At 52.2% G+C, this 18,351-nt stretch overlaps 1 protein-coding gene across 13 annotated transcripts in view; it reads left to right on the forward strand.

Moving 5' to 3' along the window:
* Positions 1-18,351, forward strand: part of LOC147673145 (uncharacterized) — a 265,735-nt gene that overhangs the window by 10,907 nt on the left and 236,477 nt on the right. For 8 of the 13 annotated variants that reach the window (XR_015302601.1, XR_015302603.1, XR_015302600.1 and 5 more), the window contains exon 1: positions 3,203-3,304. The exons of the other annotated variants lie outside the window; for them this stretch is intronic. The gene's annotated coding sequence lies outside the window, so the exon portion shown is untranslated. Of the gene's footprint in view, positions 1-3,202; positions 3,305-18,351 lie in introns of those variants that run through there. 13 annotated transcript variants of the gene reach the window in all.

The raw sequence follows: 18,351 nt of genomic DNA on the forward strand, positions 1-18,351 counted from the left end.
ACTAAACTGGCACTGGCAGCAACTTGAGAGCAGCAATGCATCAGCAAAGCTTTAACCAATAGTGTAGCAAACTGTGAAGGGTGTTAGCATGCACAGGAGGGAAGCCTGGCCTCGAGGCGCTTGACTTGTAAATTGTAATCTAAACTGGATGTGGTGAGAAGTGGACAAAAAAGAGGGGCTTCCGGTGGCTGTAGGCAACAGATGTGGTGAGGAGGGCAGGTGCAAAGAGTCGCGTCATCACTAGAGCTGCTTCCTCTGCTCTGACGCGGACACGGGCAGTCAGGTAAGTTTTCTTATTTTAAAAAATGTACTTTTTAAACCCCGCGCGAGTCCACCCTCCCCCCCCCGCCCGCACCCCCAAGTCCCGTCGTCTCCCGTACCCCCAAGTCCCGCCCCCCCCCTCACCCCGCGCGAGCCCCCCCCCCCCCCCACCCCCCACGAGTCGGAATGACTTAGGATGTATTCGTCTTCCAAAATGGTTTGCGAGACTAAAATAGTGGCTGAAGATCACAATTCCATACCGGGGAGCACACAGAAGGATGCCCAGATCGTGTCCTCCTCCCAGATGTGGCCCTTGATGCCAGCAGCTGCCCCGGTCTCCTCGTCCTTTGTCGCCGCTGAAGAGGAGGATGCCAGGACCAAGGACCGGGTTTACATTCGGGAATTTCAGCCCTCGGACCAGGAGGTGGCACGGCGCATCTACGAGGGGATTCTGGAACGGATCCCCAGCACTGCCTTTAGGGGGCTGAAACACGAGCCCCTCATTCAGATCCTATATGCCCTGCTCATAGGTAAGCGCACACCCATCCGAGAACGTCAGTACTTTCGTTGCATGGACGAGACACAAGGACAAGAACCGGTGATACCCAATATATCAGATGCCAGGCTGTCTCCCTCGGCCTTAGTATGCATGGTTGTGTCTACGTTTTATGTGTCCATGTTTTCAAATGAAGGTCCGTAAAATGCATAATGTGCTCCTGTAAATGTGATCATATCTCATATATGTTAAATTGGAGTGCGTTGAATACAATTAATTAAGCACATTACTTCAGCCCTTGTGTGTGTTTCCAGTATCGGTTTCTCCGATACTTTAGGTGCAAATGTCCCTTTTTGACCCGCTAGTTTATTAGCAAGGAGCGTAGCTTGACAACCATCGCCTTCTGTTAAAAAGAGGCCAGTGAAGGGGTGTGAAGTGTCACAAAGGTGTGAAGCGCCTGCCCCGGAGGAGGGCTGGCACCATGTGAGCTTGGGGCTCGGAGCCAAACCATGGTGGACCTGGTCGGCTGCCCCAGGAGACACCTCTGCGAGCCCCTACCGCCCCCGCCCTGCTCTGCTGGGCCCTGCTGCTGCTCTGCGCCCCGGAGAGCTCCGCGCTGGCAGACTTCTCAGTTAAGACCCTCTCTGCTTCCCAGCCTGTCGTCACCCAGCCTGCCCTCTCCCAGCCTGCCCTCTCCCAGCCTGTCCTCTCCCAGCCTGTCGTCACCCAGCCTGCCCTCTCGCAGCCTGCCCTCTCGCAGCCTGCCCTCTCGCAGCCTGCCCTCTCGCAGCCTGCCCTCTCGCAGCCTGCCCTCTCCCAGCCTGCCCACTCGCAGCCTGCCCTCTCCCAGCCTGCCCTCTCCCAGCCTGTCCCCTCCCTGCCCTTTCCCAGCCTGTCCTCTTCCAGCCTGTCCACTTCCAGCCTGCCCTCTCCCAGCCTGTCCCCTTCATGACCTTTCCCAGCCTGTCCTCTCCCAGCGTGTCCACTTCCAGCCTGCCCTCTCCCAACCTGCCCTCTCCCAGCCTGTCCCCTCCCTGCCCTCTCCCAGCCTGCCCTCTCCCAGCCTGCCCTCTCCCAGCCTGCCCACTCCCAGCCTGTCCTCTCGCGGCCTGTCCTCTCGCGGCCTGTCCTTTCCCGGCCTGCCCACTCCCAGCTCTTTCCCAGTCTGTCCTCTTCCAGCCTGTCCACTTCCAGCCTGCCCTCTCCCAGCCTGTCCCCTCCATGACCTTTCCCAGCCTGTCCACTCCCAGCCTGCCCTCTCCCAGCCTGCCCTCTCCCAGCCTGCCCTCTCCCAGCCTGCCCTCTCCCAGCCTGTCCTCTCCCTGCCTGTTGTCGTGTCCCGGCGGCAGCAGGCAAGAGCGGGCACTGCGTCCCCGAAGTAACAGCCCTAAAGAAAGCAAGAAGTACACCCCCTCCCACCAATCCCTGTTAGGTAGTGGAAACTGTCCAAACTGGGGTGCAGACAGCCCCTCTCACCTTTCAGCCTGGTACCAATGCACCAGCCGCACTACTTCCCTACTGACCGTTCTCCACTTCAGCCCCGTCTAAATTACAATTCCTGCTTGTGACCCTTTTGCCTGCTTGTGCTTGTTTTCGTGACCCTGTTGCCTGCTTGTGCCTCCGTGTGCCCCTATTGCCTGCTTGTGCCTCCGTGTGCCCCTGTTGCCTGCTTGTGCCTCCGTTTTCGTGCCCCTGTTGCCTGCTTGTGCTGTGTGGGTGTGTGTGGAGGGCTCTGTGTGGGGAGCTTTGTGTGGCTGTGTGTGTGGGGGGCTCTGTGTGGGTGTGTGTGGGGGGGCTCTGTGTGTGTTTGTGTGTGTCATTTGCGAGAGATAAAGCTAGTGGCATTGTAAATGACAATGCCATTTATTTATGTTAAAAAAAAAACATAAATAAAAATAATGTCAAGAGCAATGCCAATAGCTCTAACTTTAACAAAGGCAAAACCATTGCATTGTAAATGCTTGTTGTTCTGGTGGGTCTATGGTTTATGTACTAAATAAACTATACATCTACATCGACTTCGACTGCAGCCCATCTTTATATGGGCCCCCCTCCCCAAGACTTCGCACCTGACTGTCTCGTGCTCGACCTCATCCCCCCCCCCCTCCCCCCTCCCCCCTCCCCCCTCCGCTATTGTTGTTGCCTGGGCACTCTGACACCCTGCCCCATTGTAAGGGTGGAAGCACCGCCTCCTCCATTTGGACTCTCTCGGCTCTGCGGTGGCTGGCCCATCACTCCAGGTAAAAGAGAGCTATTTTCCTTTGCTTGTGCAGTGGAGAGTGGTTACTTCCGGTTTAGAGGGCACTGCTTTTCCGGGTCGAATGATTCTAACCAATCACACCGTTCTACGGGGATCATTACAGTCGATAGACCCCCTCTTGTCTCCGCCCCTTAGTCTGCCAATCATGGTGAATGCTCACCCCCATTGGCTGGCCTCACCTTCACTCCGGAAGTGCCGTGGCGTCCCTCTGGGGGACAGTCGGTTGGAGTCGTTGCCGGAGCAAATGGAGTGGGGCTATTAACCGGATTAGTTAGTGGCTGCGGGAGGTAAGAGTCGCTTCCGGTAACATACCTTTAACCTGGCAACGAGAGTATTGTGTTAGTAACGCTCATCGTGAGATGCTTGCTTCTTCGTACAGGATCGAGCAGCCCCTCAGTCCTACACATCACTACTTAAATGTATTTATGTGTTTTTATATTCCACAGACATTATCCATGGGTGTTAATAAAGTAAATCATAACATACGGCCTATAAAACTCCGTAAAATAAAAGAATATATATAAATTAGCTCACCCAAGGATGTTGTGGCATTTAAATAGACGAATAGTACTAAAGTAACGTATCAGTTGCGGCAGGGTTCCCTAACCTTTTGATTTCTGGGGACCCCCCCACTGAACCTGTACTGGAAGCCGGGGACCCCCGTTTAAGCAATTTCTACGGTTTGAAACCCAAAACCATACACAATACTCCAGAAAGCACTATAGACCGAACAAATACACAAAATATGAAATATTTACATCGCCATTTCTATTTTAATGCGGTTTTATTTCTAAATGATAGGCAATATGCCAGACTCCAGCATATCACTTTTTATTGCAGTTTTATATAACGCAAACTAAACCTAAAGGTATTGGAGTGATTTACATAAGCACCTGCTACCTTACACAAGGGCACACGTTCATTTTTTTTGTAGGCGGAAATTGTTATTTGCCCAGAATCACAGAATGTTTAGCTGATGCTGAGACGCAAACTTTGCTTTTTTTGCAGTTAATTTATGCTTTCTTTTTGTCCATGTGTACTAGTGCCTCAGTTGAGGCCGCCAATTGATCATACTAGATTCTGTGTGCTGTACTCAATAGTCGCTGGAAGTTCTCGTTCATTTGAATAGAGCAGCTACAGCCTGTGATTCCGCTACACCTGGTGTGTGTGCATTCAAAACCTTTCAGAAGAGGTCGGTACCTCTCTGCCTGTCTAGAGCATATTTTCTTAGGCTGCCTCCAAGCACTCTGAATAACAATGACTTAGTTGGTGACAGCTATTCTCTATACTCGGGTATACCCAACAATTAACACAGACACCAGATCTCCAAGTGACAGCAGCAGGATATTCAACAAACAGAGAATGGTGTCCAAACTTGATATTCACTAACTCATCCATCTTAACATTCATCTCAGTGACTTAAGCAAACACTCCAGAGCACCGTTTTTAACCAACTTGCCTCTTATGACTTAACTGGCCATGTTCTGTCAGTTGAAAGCTAGCAGTAGGCGGCCCTTCTGGTATGTGGGAAATTGAAGATTGCATGTGTTGCCTCCTGTGAGACAGGGAGGCTTGCTTTGATACTGTCAATCTTCTGTGAGGAAATACATTATGCACATCTGCTGCCTAATTTGTACCTCTCCTGAGATGGGAAAAACTTGTCCCGATGCTACCCTTGCTGTACCTGTTCTCTGAAATTGGGAAGCTAGCACTGTTCCTGTCCAAGGTGTGCCTGTTTTTGAAGCAGGTGTATTGATATTCCCTCTGCCACATGTCATTAACTTATTTTTGTGAGGGAAGGTTAAGCTGCTGGTGTCCTCGTTATACCTTTATTGTGTTGTGAATTGGAGTATAAATCTTTCCACTAGTCGTTGTTATGTTGTATGTTTCTTTAAGTCCACGAGTCAGAATGTGGAATGGTATGATGTGTTGATTCTATGTGGGACATTCATTCTGTGGTTAGCTGTTGAGATTGAAGACATCGCTTCCCTGGCTCCCACCTGTTTTATTACTTATCTTATTGGCATTAAATCTCCTTTATCTACACCAACTTGTCTGGATCTCTTTCACTACAAATTGGCGACGAGGGAAACTGGACATTGTCACCTTTTAATATTGGATTCGTTGTGAAGAGCGAGTTTCTAAGGATTTTTTTTTTTTAATGGAAAAAACGGACCGGAAAAGAACTATCCTGTGAGTTATTTGACATCGTAATTTGGATTGTGTATCTACCGGTGTTCGTTATAACTTTCATGTTGCTGTTGCGCTGTACCTTGTGTCTTTGGAAACCGTTGTGATACCGGCTTGCCTGCATCTTTCGATCCGTGTTTGCCGTTCCACTCTGCATGCGCCCATGCGCACAGCGCTCAGCGTGAAGAAGACTACGCAATCAAAGGCGCGTCACAACACATGCGCAAAGTGGATTGAAGGCACGTCATTACACGGAAGATGACGCTGAACGTAAGGTCACGTAATGTGACCCAGCGCGGCGGCCATTTTGTTAATTATTTGTTTACATTTACGAAGAGTGTCACGAAAGGAGTTAATACTGTGACATAAGAGGTTGCAGTTGAAATTTAACAGCGCAAATCATATTATTTACTACATCGTGTACGAGGAGAACATTCCGGTCAAGAGAACTGAAAGAAAAGTAAATGGTGAATATTTCTCTTTATTTATTACAACAGGTGAGGAAGTCGGGAGAAGGTTGTATTTATTGAATTCATTTTTTTCAAGTGTGGTATAGTGCATGGAAGAAGGTGATTGCACTTTAAGCACTGCTAATAAAGACAGAGACATGGCACAACAGAATTTCTCGATAAGTCCTCCTGAACCATTTTGGGTTAAAGGCACTCAACCCAATATTAAGTGGATAGAATGGAAAGAATATTTTGTTAATTATTTAGAGGCTGATGATGAAACAAAAAAAATGAAATCTGAGCAGAAAAAAAGGATTTTACTACATTCGTTAGGACGTATTGGGTTAAAAACCTTTTCCAGGATGAGTAAATCTGATGAACCCAATTTGGATGAATTTGAGAATGCTATGAGTTTGAGTTTGTTTGAGTTTAAAAATATTTATATAGCGCACTTTCACCAGCGGTTTCATGGCGCTGCAACAGACAGACCCCCAGGGTGAGAGTGACAGAAAATAATAAGGAGGAAAACAAATACTGCAAGTGATCTAGTTAAAAGATTTAGCAAATAGATGGGCTTTGAGTTTTTTCCGGAATTGAGGAAAGAGAGTTAAAGATCTAAGCTCTAAAGGCAGGGAGTTCCATAGGACTGGGGCAAGGGTCGCAAACTTCGATCCTCCCCATTTCTTCCTCCGGAAACGGGAAACTGATAAGAGGGATTGCATAGATGAGCGTAGTTCCCTAGTTGGAACATAGGGAACGATCTCGGATGTAATGAAGGCCGGAGCCGCGCCCAGTCGTGCTTGAAAGGTGATAGAAGCAAGCTTACACTGTACGCGTTCGCGAACAGGGAGCCAGTGTAGGGATTTGAGAAGGGGTGTTACGTGATGGGATTTTGGAAGATTGAACACCAACCGTGCCGCCTATCAGAAATATGGATAAATATTTTGCACCAAAAGTGTGTATTGGGGTCATAAGACACAAATTCTTTCAAAGGAAACAAACTAAAGAAGAAACTGTGGATGAGTGGATGGATGACCTAAAAAACTTGCCATTGATTGTAAATTTGAGAATTTACATGATGACCTAATACGTGATCAACTAGTGATGCACAACAACAACTCTGCCCTACAAGATCGCCTGTGGGTTAATGGAGATGCACCTCTAGGTGACGTGGTAGCCATCATGAGGAAGTCTGAAATGTCTGGGAGGTGTGCTACAGTTGTGAAGGAAACTGAAAAAGACTTGTCCAAGACTTCTGGAACTGTTTGTAAAATTCAGGGTCCTAGTAAAAATTTTCGCCAACAGCAACAACAAGGGAAATGGACTAACCAACCTACGAGGGTTCAGAATAGGAGCATAGAGGAGAGAAGATGCTACAGATGTGATAGCAAAGAGCATCTAGCTTCTAGTAGACTCTGTCCAGCGTTAAAAAACAAAATGTGGTATATGTGGACTTTTAGGTCACTTTAGTAAAATGTGTCGCAGACGTAGTAATGTGAAGTACGTGTATGAGGAAGATGTAGAGAGTATGGATGAAGTAGAAACTGAGGATGAATGTTGTGTTAAGAATGTTCGAGGGAACTATGTGATTAACATTTCAGAGGATTCTTTAAAAGGTAAACCAATTTGTGAAATATCTCTTGGTGGAGTGATTGTAAGTGTTTATGCAGACTCCGGTTCACCATACACGATTGTGAACGAAGAGGTTTGGAGAAAGAAATTTGTGAACAAGATTGGTGAGCAATTGAATACACCTGACGTTTGCCCAATCAGTTATACAGGAGATAGAATTGGTATGATTGGCTTTAGATGGCTTACCTTTTTGTTTAAAGGCAGGTCTACAAGAGGAAAGCTGTATGTGGCAAAGGTAGGACCATCAGTTTTGGGGTGGTTTGACCAGAAAAAATTGCACATTATTTTGGACCCAAATTCAAAAGATAAAGTACTGATTTTGGATGACTGCAGCAAGATGGGGAAGTTTTGTCTGAAAGCTTTCCTAAGGTATTTAGCAATGAACTGGTTGTTCTAAAGGGGTTCGAACATAGAATTTTTTTTTTTTTTCACAACCAATTTTATTGAGCAAAAGAGTATCCAGAATGTGGTATCTTCACACACCAAGATCCCCACAACAGTATCAATGTAACGGTGACATACATAGTATTCCATGAAGCAAGTGTCAATGAAGCTCAGCTTTAAAAATGCCCTAACAACCCATCCCAACCCCAACTACACCCCCACCCGTACCCAACACCCCCCCCCCCGCCACACATGTACAGAAGCAACACAAAGACGATACACATAGAAGAAGCAGGTATAATGCAACCAGGGTTTTGCCTTTCGGGCCAGAAGAGTCACTGCGATCAAATGTCCTCCTCCTGCTCCGCCGGGGGTTCCAAGGACAGGCCACGGTAGTCGGCCCACCGCTTCCAGATCTTGAAGTGTTTGCGTGGGCAGCCCCGCGCCTCAAAGACCGGTTTTTCAAGACCCATAAAGTAGTCCAGCCCAGCCTTCCACGCAGACAGGGGGGGGGCCCTCACAGACTTCCAGGCCCGAGCCAGGTCACGCTTATCAACCACCAGGCCCAGGAGCAACAGATGTCGCTTGTACATGTTGCCCCCAACCCCTTCCATAATGTGCAGTAGGCCTAGCCGGTGGGTTCGAGGAATATCCCAGCCCAGGACCTCAGCCAGGCAACTCCATACGCCCCTCCAGAATCCAGCCAGGCGACCACACCGTATGCAGCAGGGAGCCAGGCATTTCCCCACAGCGCAGGCACTCCGATGACGCAATCAGACCAGCCTTCCACAGCCGTTCACGTGTATAATAGGCACGATGCAGGTATTTGAATTGTATCAGGCGGAGCCGAACCGCAATAGCGGTGCCGCGCGGGGACTCCAGCGCCTCCCTCCAATCGTCCTCATCCAAGGCGCCCACGTCTACCTCCCACGCCTCCCGAAGGGAGCTGAGAGTGGATGAGCAGTGAGTAACAAGTGACTGATAGATCCTAGAGACCTTCTTGTCTCCCAAGTCTCCCATAAACACTTTCGCCTCAATCGGACTGAACTCCGGCAGGGAGTCGAGGCCGGCAATGCTCGGGGCGAGGGCATGCCGCAGCTGTAGGTAACGGAAGAACTGGGACTGAGGCATCTGGAACTCCACACGGAGTTCCTCAAAGGACTTGAGGGTGGCGCCTGATACGACCTGGCCCAGTTGTGTAATTCCAATAGCCTCCCAACCCTCGAACCCGGCCAGGGCCGCCAGTTCCGGGAGCAAACCGTTGTGCCACAGCGGCGTTTCAGCCGTTAATTTGCCCCACCAACCCATGCGGCGCAGAGACTGCCGCCACACTGCAAAGACCACTTTAGTTACCGACGGCAACCCATGGCGTATACGGGCCGAATAAAGAATGGTGTGGAGCGTACGATCTCCCATGAGATGTCTCTCCAGGGCATAGGCCGGGTCACTCCTATCCCCGTACCACCAGTCATTGAGGACAAGTAGATGTGACGCCTGGTAGTAGGAGAGGAGGTCGGATGTGGCCAAACCACCACAGTATGTGGACAGAAAGCACGTCCTCAGGGCTACCCTGGCTGCACCGCCATCCCACAGGAAGCGGCTCAGCACAGAGTTCACCTGGCGGAACCACTCCATGCCAATAGGGTGCGGGAAGTGTTGGAGTTGGTACAACAGCCTCGGCAGCGCCACCATCTTAAAGATGGCCGACCTCCCAAAGATTGTAAGGGGCATCCTGGACCATGTTTTGACATCAGCCTGGACCCGCTCCCACACCGGCAAGACACTGCGTGTCCAGGCCACGGCTCGCGAAGTTGAGAGGAAGACACCCAGATATTTCAGGCCGTCCGTCGCCACGCGCAGGTCGGCGGCCCAAGGGTCGACAACCACTCCGCCATGGAAAATCCACAGGGTCGATTTAGACAGATTAAGGTGGAGCCCTGAGACTTCGCCAAACCCCCGCATGATCTCCAAAACTCGAGGGCCCGAGCGCCGCAGGTCGGTAAGGAACAGGAGGACGTCGTCTGCGTAAAGTGCAATCCTATCCGTTAGGGTATTGTTCCAGACAAAGCCACGTAGATGGGCATCCATTCGTATCCGCGACGCCAGGGGCTCCATGGCCAGGGCGAACAGATAGGGGGACAGCGGGCAACCCTGCCGAGTACCACGTCCGATTTGGAAGCGCCCTGAGACCGCACCGGCTACACGGACCGACGCCGTAACATTGGTGTATAGGAGACGGATATAGGACAGGAAGACAGGCCCCAGATTGAGGCGGGCCAACAAGGTGAACAAATACGCCCAACTCACTGAATCAAAGGCCCGGTCCATGTCCGCAAGGAGGAGTGCGGCCTGTTCATCTCTAGCACCCATGGCGTCTATCGCTGCCTGCGCCCGCCGGATATTATGCCGGGTGGCCCTGCGCGGCATGAACCCGGCCTGGTCAGGGTGGACCAGGTCGGCGATGTGGGGCAGAAGGCGGTTCGCCAGGGCTTTCGCCAAAATCTTGGCCTCGATGTTGAGGAGGGAGATCGGCCTGTAAGAGTCGTGCCGGTCCGGCGCCCTGCCTGGCTTCAAAAAGACTACAATCTCGGCATGACGCCAGTCAGGTGGCAGCTCGCCTCTAGTCCGCGCTGCCTCCAGGGCGTTGCGAAAGTGGGGTCCCAGCTGGACATGGAATTTTTTATAAAATTCGGCAGGATAACCGCTCGGGCCGGGCGCCTTCCCAGTATTCAATTGGCCAAGGGCCTCCCCAAGTTCCTCGGACGTAAGCGGGGCCTCCAAGGCCATTCTAGTCTCCTCCGGGACTGCCTGCGGGAGTAGGTCGTCCAAGTATGAGGCAATCTCGCCCTCCACCAAGGGGTCACGAGGAGCGTATTGTGCCTCGTAGTAGCGGGAAAAGCTAGCCGCCAACCGACCCGGGTCGGTCATAACCGAGCCGTCCTCCGCCGTAAGGCCGGGTAGCTCAAGGGGCTGGAAAGTCGCCTGGCAAAGCCTATGTAACATGGTGCAGGACTTATCGCCCCACTGATACACCCTGCTGCGCGTGGCGAGCCACGCCTGTCGGGCCTCCTCGTACAGGACCGAGGAATATGTCTGCTGGGCTTGCAGGAGCTGTCGCACGACGCCCTCGTCACCCCCGAGTCGACCACGCTGCTCCAGCTCCTCCACGCGGGCCGCGGCAGTCACAATGGCCTCCCGACGCTCCCGCCGAGCGGCCGCACACCAAGCTATATCGATGCCCCGGATCGTAGGCTTCAGCGCTTCCCACACAACAATGGCATCGACACCCCCCCACCAAGTTCTCGCGCCAGAAGTGATCGATCTCTTCGCGTAGATGCGCCACGTACTCCGGCCGCTGCAGCTGCCAGGCGGACATACGCCAGCGAAAGGGTTGCCGTTTAGAGGGGAGGGTCACGGTGGCTAGGACAGGGGAATGATCCGAGAGGCCCCTGGGGAGTATCGTGGCGTCCCTGACACGGCTCAGACAGGCACCCGGTACAAACAGATAGTCGAGTCTCGAGAAGGACCCATGCACCGCCGATACATACGTGAAGGCCTGCACTGCGGGATGAAAATGCCGCCACACATCAATCCAGCCCAGACTACGCACAGTCGCACACAATCGGGTGGGGGCAGCCGCGGGAGGGGGGTCAGACACTACATGCGCTCGCCTCAGGCGGTCCAGGCCCACATCCATGACCTCGTTCCAATCACCCCCCACCACGGTCAGGACCTCGGGGATTTCGTCCCACAACGCAAACAGCCGCTCAGACAATGCCCACTGCAGGGGGGGAGGGGCGTAAACACTTCCAAAGACCACCGGCTCGGAACCCAGTAGGCCTTTAACAAAGACAAACCTGCCCTGAGGATCAATCCATTGCTTCTCATGGACATAGGCCACCCTACGATGTATCAATATGGCCACCCCCCGTGATCCCCTCGTAAAGCCAGCATGATAGACCTGTTGATAACCGAACCTCTGAAGGCTAAGGGCCTTGGAGCCCAGCATGTGAGTTTCCTGGAGCAGGAGTACATCCACCATCTCCCTCTTCCCCCACCGCAGCACAGCCCCACGCTTGATCTTATCCAGGATACCCCGCACATTCCATGTCACCACCCGCAGGGTCTTTGAAGGAGACATAAGCGCAGTATCAGCCATTGTCAATGTACCGTCCAGAATCTGGCCCTCCCTCCCACCCTGGTGCAACCCGCAAATCGACAAGAATCAAAGCCTCAGACATGTGTGGACCCACCCCCCCAGCCCGCAAACTCAGCGCCTCCTTCCCAACCCAGAACCCCCCCCAACAAGTGCAACACCAGAACCCCCCACGCCCCACACCCACCACCCCAATACCTCAGAAAACATTGAAGTATCTGTCGCGGCATGGAGAGACCCGGGTCCAAAACAGAGGACCCAGGGCCCGCCATACCAACGGATCCCCACAACCCCACAATGACACACACACACCACCCCCCCAACAACACTCACATCCGTGAGGGTCTGAGGCCCACAAATGGTACCCTCCGAGCCCCACTGCGTCCCCATGGCAATAACTGAAATCTTCACATGGGAACCGACTGGCACATCAAGGACAGAATGAAACAGTCTCACCAGCCAAAGCAGAGCAGTTCAGTATGCAGCATACAAAGTGCGTGTAGGCCCAGCAATGTTCAGTTGCCCGCATCGGAGTGTTCCGAGTCCCTGGCACCACCCGATTGCGATGCACAGGCGGAAGCCGATCTTTTCTTGGAGCGAGACCTCCGATGGCGGCCCTTCCTGTTCGGGCGATCTGTCCGCTCCGGCGACGATCCCTGAGACCTGCCCGGGTCCAGCCCCGGCTGGGCATGGGGCCGGAGTCGCACCGCCTCATCGGTCCAGCGGAACACCTCCTCCGGCGAATCGAAGAAATGGGTCCGAGACTGATATATTACTCGCAGGCGAGCCGGATACAGTAGCGAGTATTGGAGCTTGAGGCCCCTAAGCTTAGCCTTAGCGTCCATGAAGGATTGCCTCTGTTGCTGCACCATCTTCGTGTAGTCCGGGAAAATCATGATAGTATGATTCTCGAAGGCGAGTGAGCCCTTGTTCCTCGCCTCCCGCAGGATAACATCCCGGTCATGATAGTTCAGCAGGCGAGCGATAACTGGCCGTGGGCGCTCACCCTCTGGTGGCCGCTGGGTCAGAGCCCTGTGGGCCCTCTCAATCACGAAGCACGTAGACAGTGCCCCTTCGGGGAGCCAGCTCTCCAGCCACCCGGTTAGGAACCGCTCTATGTTGTCCTTCTCGCACCGCTCTGGAAAGCCAATGAAGCGGAGGTTGTTGCGCCGCGCGCGCACTTCTGCATCTTCCACGCGGGCCGCCAGTGTCTTTTGGACGCTCTCCACCTCCGCCAGTCGCTTCTTTAGGCCACTAATGTCCGCCTCAGTCTCCGTGATACGGGTCTCAGCCCCAGCGAACCGCTCCACCACGTTGCGGAGGTCCTGGCGCAGGAGCGTGACATCCGCCCCAACCGCTCCCATCTTGGCATCGAGCATGTCTCGGGATTGGGTGATGGCCGCCAGTATAGCTGCATTGTCCGGCCCGGGGCCGCCGCTGCCACCGGCCGCCCCGGCGCCACCACTCGGCCCGGTGAATTTATCGATGGGGCCATGTTTAGGCGGGCCACCTCCTCTGTCCCTGGTCATGGCCAGCGCTGGGCAGGGCGGACACCACCCTCGAACCTTCGGGCACTGTCACAAGTCCTGAGCGGGACGGCCCAGATGAGGCCCCAGAGAGGAATGCGGGCCGGCCGCCGTGATCGGGTGTCGCGAAAATCGAGGTCCCGGCGTCACCCCGGCAGGACAGGCCGCACCCGCACTCGTCCCCACAAGCAGCCGTCCAAGGTACAGCAGGAAGAATCTGTGGGTCCGTGGTCCGTGGGCAGCCGTAACCAGCGGGCCGGGCCAGGAGAGGCAGATCGGATGCCACTACCGTCCACTAGTCCGTCACCGGCCGCCTCGGGGCACAAGGAGCCCCGTCTCCAGACTGTCGCGGGGCCACGCCTCACCGCCACCGCTCGTTGGTCATTCAGGGGGTGAGTCGATGGGTAGGAGCTGTTGGGACCGTCCCGACCTCCAGGCGATCGCGGCCGAAGAAATGAGCCAAGGGCAGCGTAGCGGATGCCACCCGCACCCGCCAGGTCGCAACTGCCACCAGGCGTCGCGAAACTCGAGGACCCCGGTCTCCGGCCGGCCACCAGGCCGCACTCCGCCGCCGCCTCCCTCTGATCGCAGGAAGGGAAGAATTGCAGGATCAACACACCAAAGTAGACAGGAGACTTCACTAGATCGAAAGCAATCACTGGGCACCAACAGTGGGCTCGGGGGTCAGGATAAATGATCGAATTAAGTCCGGGCCGGCGGGAGCTCTACCAGGCTGCGACCGCCATCTTCGCCCGCCAAGCCACGCCCCATAGAATTATTTTAAAGGCTGATGTACAACCTAAGGTTCACAAGGTGAGACCCATACCTATACTGATAAGGGAAGAAGTTAAGAAGGAGATTCAGGGATTGCTTGCTAAAGGTATTATAGAGGAAATTGAGACGTCTGAATGGATTTCTCCGATTGTTGTTGCCCGGAAACCCAATGGAAAAATCCGTTTGTGCATTGATTTGCGCCACTTGAACAATAACATCGTGGTTGAGAAATTTCCCCTTCCCAAAATCAACGAAATGGTATCTTTCCTTAAGGGTGCAACGTGGTTCTCCACGGTTGATCTCTCCGCCGCTTACCACCAGGTTATGTTAGATCCCGACTCTAAGAATCTTACAGCATTTTTATAACGCCATTTGGTTGCTACTAATTCAGGCGTATGCCTTTTGGGTTGGCCTCAGCCGCCGCTGTTTTTCACCAGCTGATGCATAACTGTTCGGAGACATGGACAATATCTCTTTTTTTCAGGATGACATTCTGGTTGCGGCAAAAGACAAAGTGGGTCATGATTGGGTAGAAGATCATTTTGAGAATAGTCATGTACAGTCTCAACTTGCTAATGATTCTGTGTCTGTTTCTGAAGAGAGTATTTTCAGGCAACCCAGTTCTTCCTTGTGTAATGAGGGGGGAGTGGGCGAAGGTTGCAGATCTGATGTTCAGACAACTGCTCGTTTGGATGTATGTGATACTTTTCAGAGCAAGGTTGTTGATGTTTTACCTGATAAAAGAACTAGAGCTTTGCCTGGTTGGCTTAAAGACTTTGCTATGTAATTTATTGCCTTGTTTTTTTTTGTGTTTCTTTTTCTTCTGTATTTGTTTTCTTTCATTGTATAAGGGGGGGGGGGGGGTGTGTTATGTTGTATGTTTCTTTAAGTCCACGAGTCAGAATGTGGAATGGTATGATGTGTTGATTCTATGTGGGACATTCATTCTGTGGTTAGCTGTTGAGATTGAAGACATCGCTTCCCTGGCTCCCACCTGTTTTTATTACTTATCTTATTGGCATTAAATCTCCTTTATCTACGCCAACTTGTCTGGATCTCTTTCACTACAGTCGTTTAATTTAGTAAACAATAAAGGACCCACTGAGTGGACTTCAGTGAGTCAGTGCAGGGTCTGATCGATTGGACTCTTTATCACTCACAGCTTGATACAGAGCTTTATCACTCACAGCTTGATACAGAGCTTGCCAGAATCTGAACACACTAACATAATGTAAATGAGCGTCTCCTCAGTAGGGCATTAAGTCGACACATGTCTAGACCGGCACTTTGGCTGTCAGAGTAGCGTTCAGACAGCTTCTGCACTCACAGCCTCACCTACAGCAGCACTAGTACCACTGAGCCTACCAGTCATTACTACTGGTACTCTCATTGACAGTGAAAAATTGCCGGTACACACGTCAGGCTACCTGTGAGGACCGGCCCATTTAAAGCACTGTCTTGCTCTTGAAAAATATCCGATGGAGAAAAATATGTGAAGGTCCTCAGAAATAAGTACCAGTACCAATCACTGGCTCAAATTAAGTGAGGCACGGGTGCTGCAGATAGAACAAGCATTTTTTGTGCCTTTCTGCCCTCTGTTAGACTCATGTTTTGTGCCTTTCTGCCCTCTGTTACACTCGTTCTTTGTGCCTTTCTGCCCTCTGCATCACCACATCATCACTCAACGCTACCCCAGCATCACTCAGCACCACCGCATTATCACTCGGCACCACCCCAGCATCACTCGGCGCCACCCCAGCATCACTCGGCGCCACCCCAGCATCACTCGGCGCCACCCCAGCATCACTCGGCGCCACCCCAGCATCACTCGGCGCCACCCCAGCATCACTCGGCGCCACCCCAGCATCACTCACTACCACAGCATCAATCAGCACCAACACATTATCACTTAGCACCACCACAACACCACTCAGCACCACCACAGCACCACTCAGCACCACCACAGCATCACTCAGCACCACCACAGCATCACTCAGCACCACCACAGCATCACTCAGCACCACCACAGCATCACTCAGCACCACCACAGCATCACTCAGCACCACCACAGCATCACTCAGCGCCACCACAGCATCACTCAGCGCCACCACAGCACCACTCAGCGCCACCACAGCACCACTCAGCGCCACCACAGCACCACTCAGCGCCACCACAGCACCACTCAGCGCCACCACAGCACCACTCAGCGCCACCACAGCACCACTCAGCGCCACCACAGCACCACTCAGCGCCACCACAGCACCACTCAGCGCCACCACAGCACCACTCAGCGCCACCACAGCATCACGCAGCGCCGCCCTAGCATCACTCAGCACCACCACAGCATCACTCAGCGCCACCCTAGCATCACTCGGCACCACCATAGCACCACTCCGCGCTACCCCAGCATCACTCAGCACCACCACATTATCACAGCACCACTCAGCACCACCACAGCATCACTCAGCACCACCACAGCACAGCACAGCACCACCACAGCACCACTCAGCACCACCACAGCATCACTCAGCACCACCACAGCATCACTCAGCACCACCACAGCATCACTCAGCACCACCACAACACCACTCAGCACCACTACAGCACCACTCAGCACCACTCGGCGCCACCACAGCATCACTCAGCACCACCACAACACCACTCAGCACCACCACAGCACCACTCAGCACCACCACAGCACCACTCAGCACCACCACAGCACCACTCAGCACCACCACAGCATCACTCAGCACCACCCAGCATCACTCAGAAAAGGGGGTGGTGATGAACAGAGTGTCTGAATTAAGCAGACCACTCTTACCCAGTCCAAAGATCAGGGCTTGATCCATCACCGTTATTTAGCTCACTGCACCATCCCAGCTCAGAACCTGGCTATATGCAAATCAGTCTGTCCCTGGCCCAGTGCATCATGGGAACAGGGCAGACTAATCTACCAAGCCAATTCTTCACCAGAAAGGAGACAAGCTTCCGGGGACCGGTTTCTGGCATTTCAGCTGTCGTCGGCCCGGCTTGCTTGAATCCTGCATCACTCAGCGCCACTCAGCACCACCACAGCACCACTCAGCAGCACCACTCAGCACCACCACAGCACCACTCAGCACCACCACAGCATCACTCAGCACCACCACAGCATCACTCAGCCAGAACTCTACCGCCCTCACACCCTCACTCTACCTCCCTTACTCTACCACTCTACCGCCCTCACACCCTGTACGTGTGTGGGTGGCTTTGTGTGTGTGTCTGTGTGAGCGTGCAAATGCAATAGGTCTCGCATTTGCGAGAGATTGAGCCATTGGCATTGCATTGTAAATGACCATGCCATTTAATAAATAAAAATGTCATGAGCAATGCCAATAGCTCTAACTTTAACAATGCCAAGACCATTGCATTGTAAATGCTTGTTTCAATTTGGTAGATTTGTTAAAGCAGAACATGTCTTGTGCAAAAGACATTTTCTGCTTGAAACAGTCTCCAGTTGCTATCTGATGTATCTTTTTTGCTCGAGTTATTCTCCCCTGAAAAATTTGCATAAGTTACTGGTAACCCATATTTCATTGCATTTGAGTTTACTTGTCATATAAAAGGCCTCTAAGGGAAGCGTTGTCATTGATGACATGGTGTAAAGTAACCATCCTAACTAAGTCTGTGTGGCCGATGTGTTGTGTGAAGCTTCAGCTTCACCTGGCAGTTGTTTAAAAAGAAATCTAAATCTAACTGCATTTTAAATTCTGTTAGGCAGTGTTTTAAATCTACTGGTATGATCAGTTTGAGAGTACCTGAAGTCTTTTCATTTAAAATTGAGAACACCGCCACTGTTTAGAAGGGGTTACATACTTTTAATCGGAGAGTAGTACCAGCACCTCTGGTTAGTAGGTAATCTAGGATAGCGAGTACCAGCAGTATACTTTTCCAGAGCATTTCTGAGATTCGAGGTTTGAAGTGGAAGTTTGGTGAGATCTACAAAGCTTCTCAGTTCCTGAGCAGAGTAGAATAGATGTGGTTTCAATGTTGCTTTGAATTTCCGGTGGTCTGGTTATGTCGTGGAGAGTGTAGGAAGGTGGATACCGGACTATGGTTACCCCAGATTTTTTGCCTAATGTTTAGCTGGTTTTCGGCTCAGTTGGCCTGGGACCCTGCTAATCAGGGCCCCAGGCTATCTGCTCTCTCTGTAAAATGGACTCCATGTACTTTAGGTACATACC

Source organism: Lissotriton vulgaris, chromosome 12 (genome assembly GCF_964263255.1).
Source record: "Lissotriton vulgaris chromosome 12, aLisVul1.2, whole genome shotgun sequence".
Taxonomy (NCBI): domain Eukaryota; kingdom Metazoa; phylum Chordata; class Amphibia; order Caudata; family Salamandridae; genus Lissotriton; species Lissotriton vulgaris.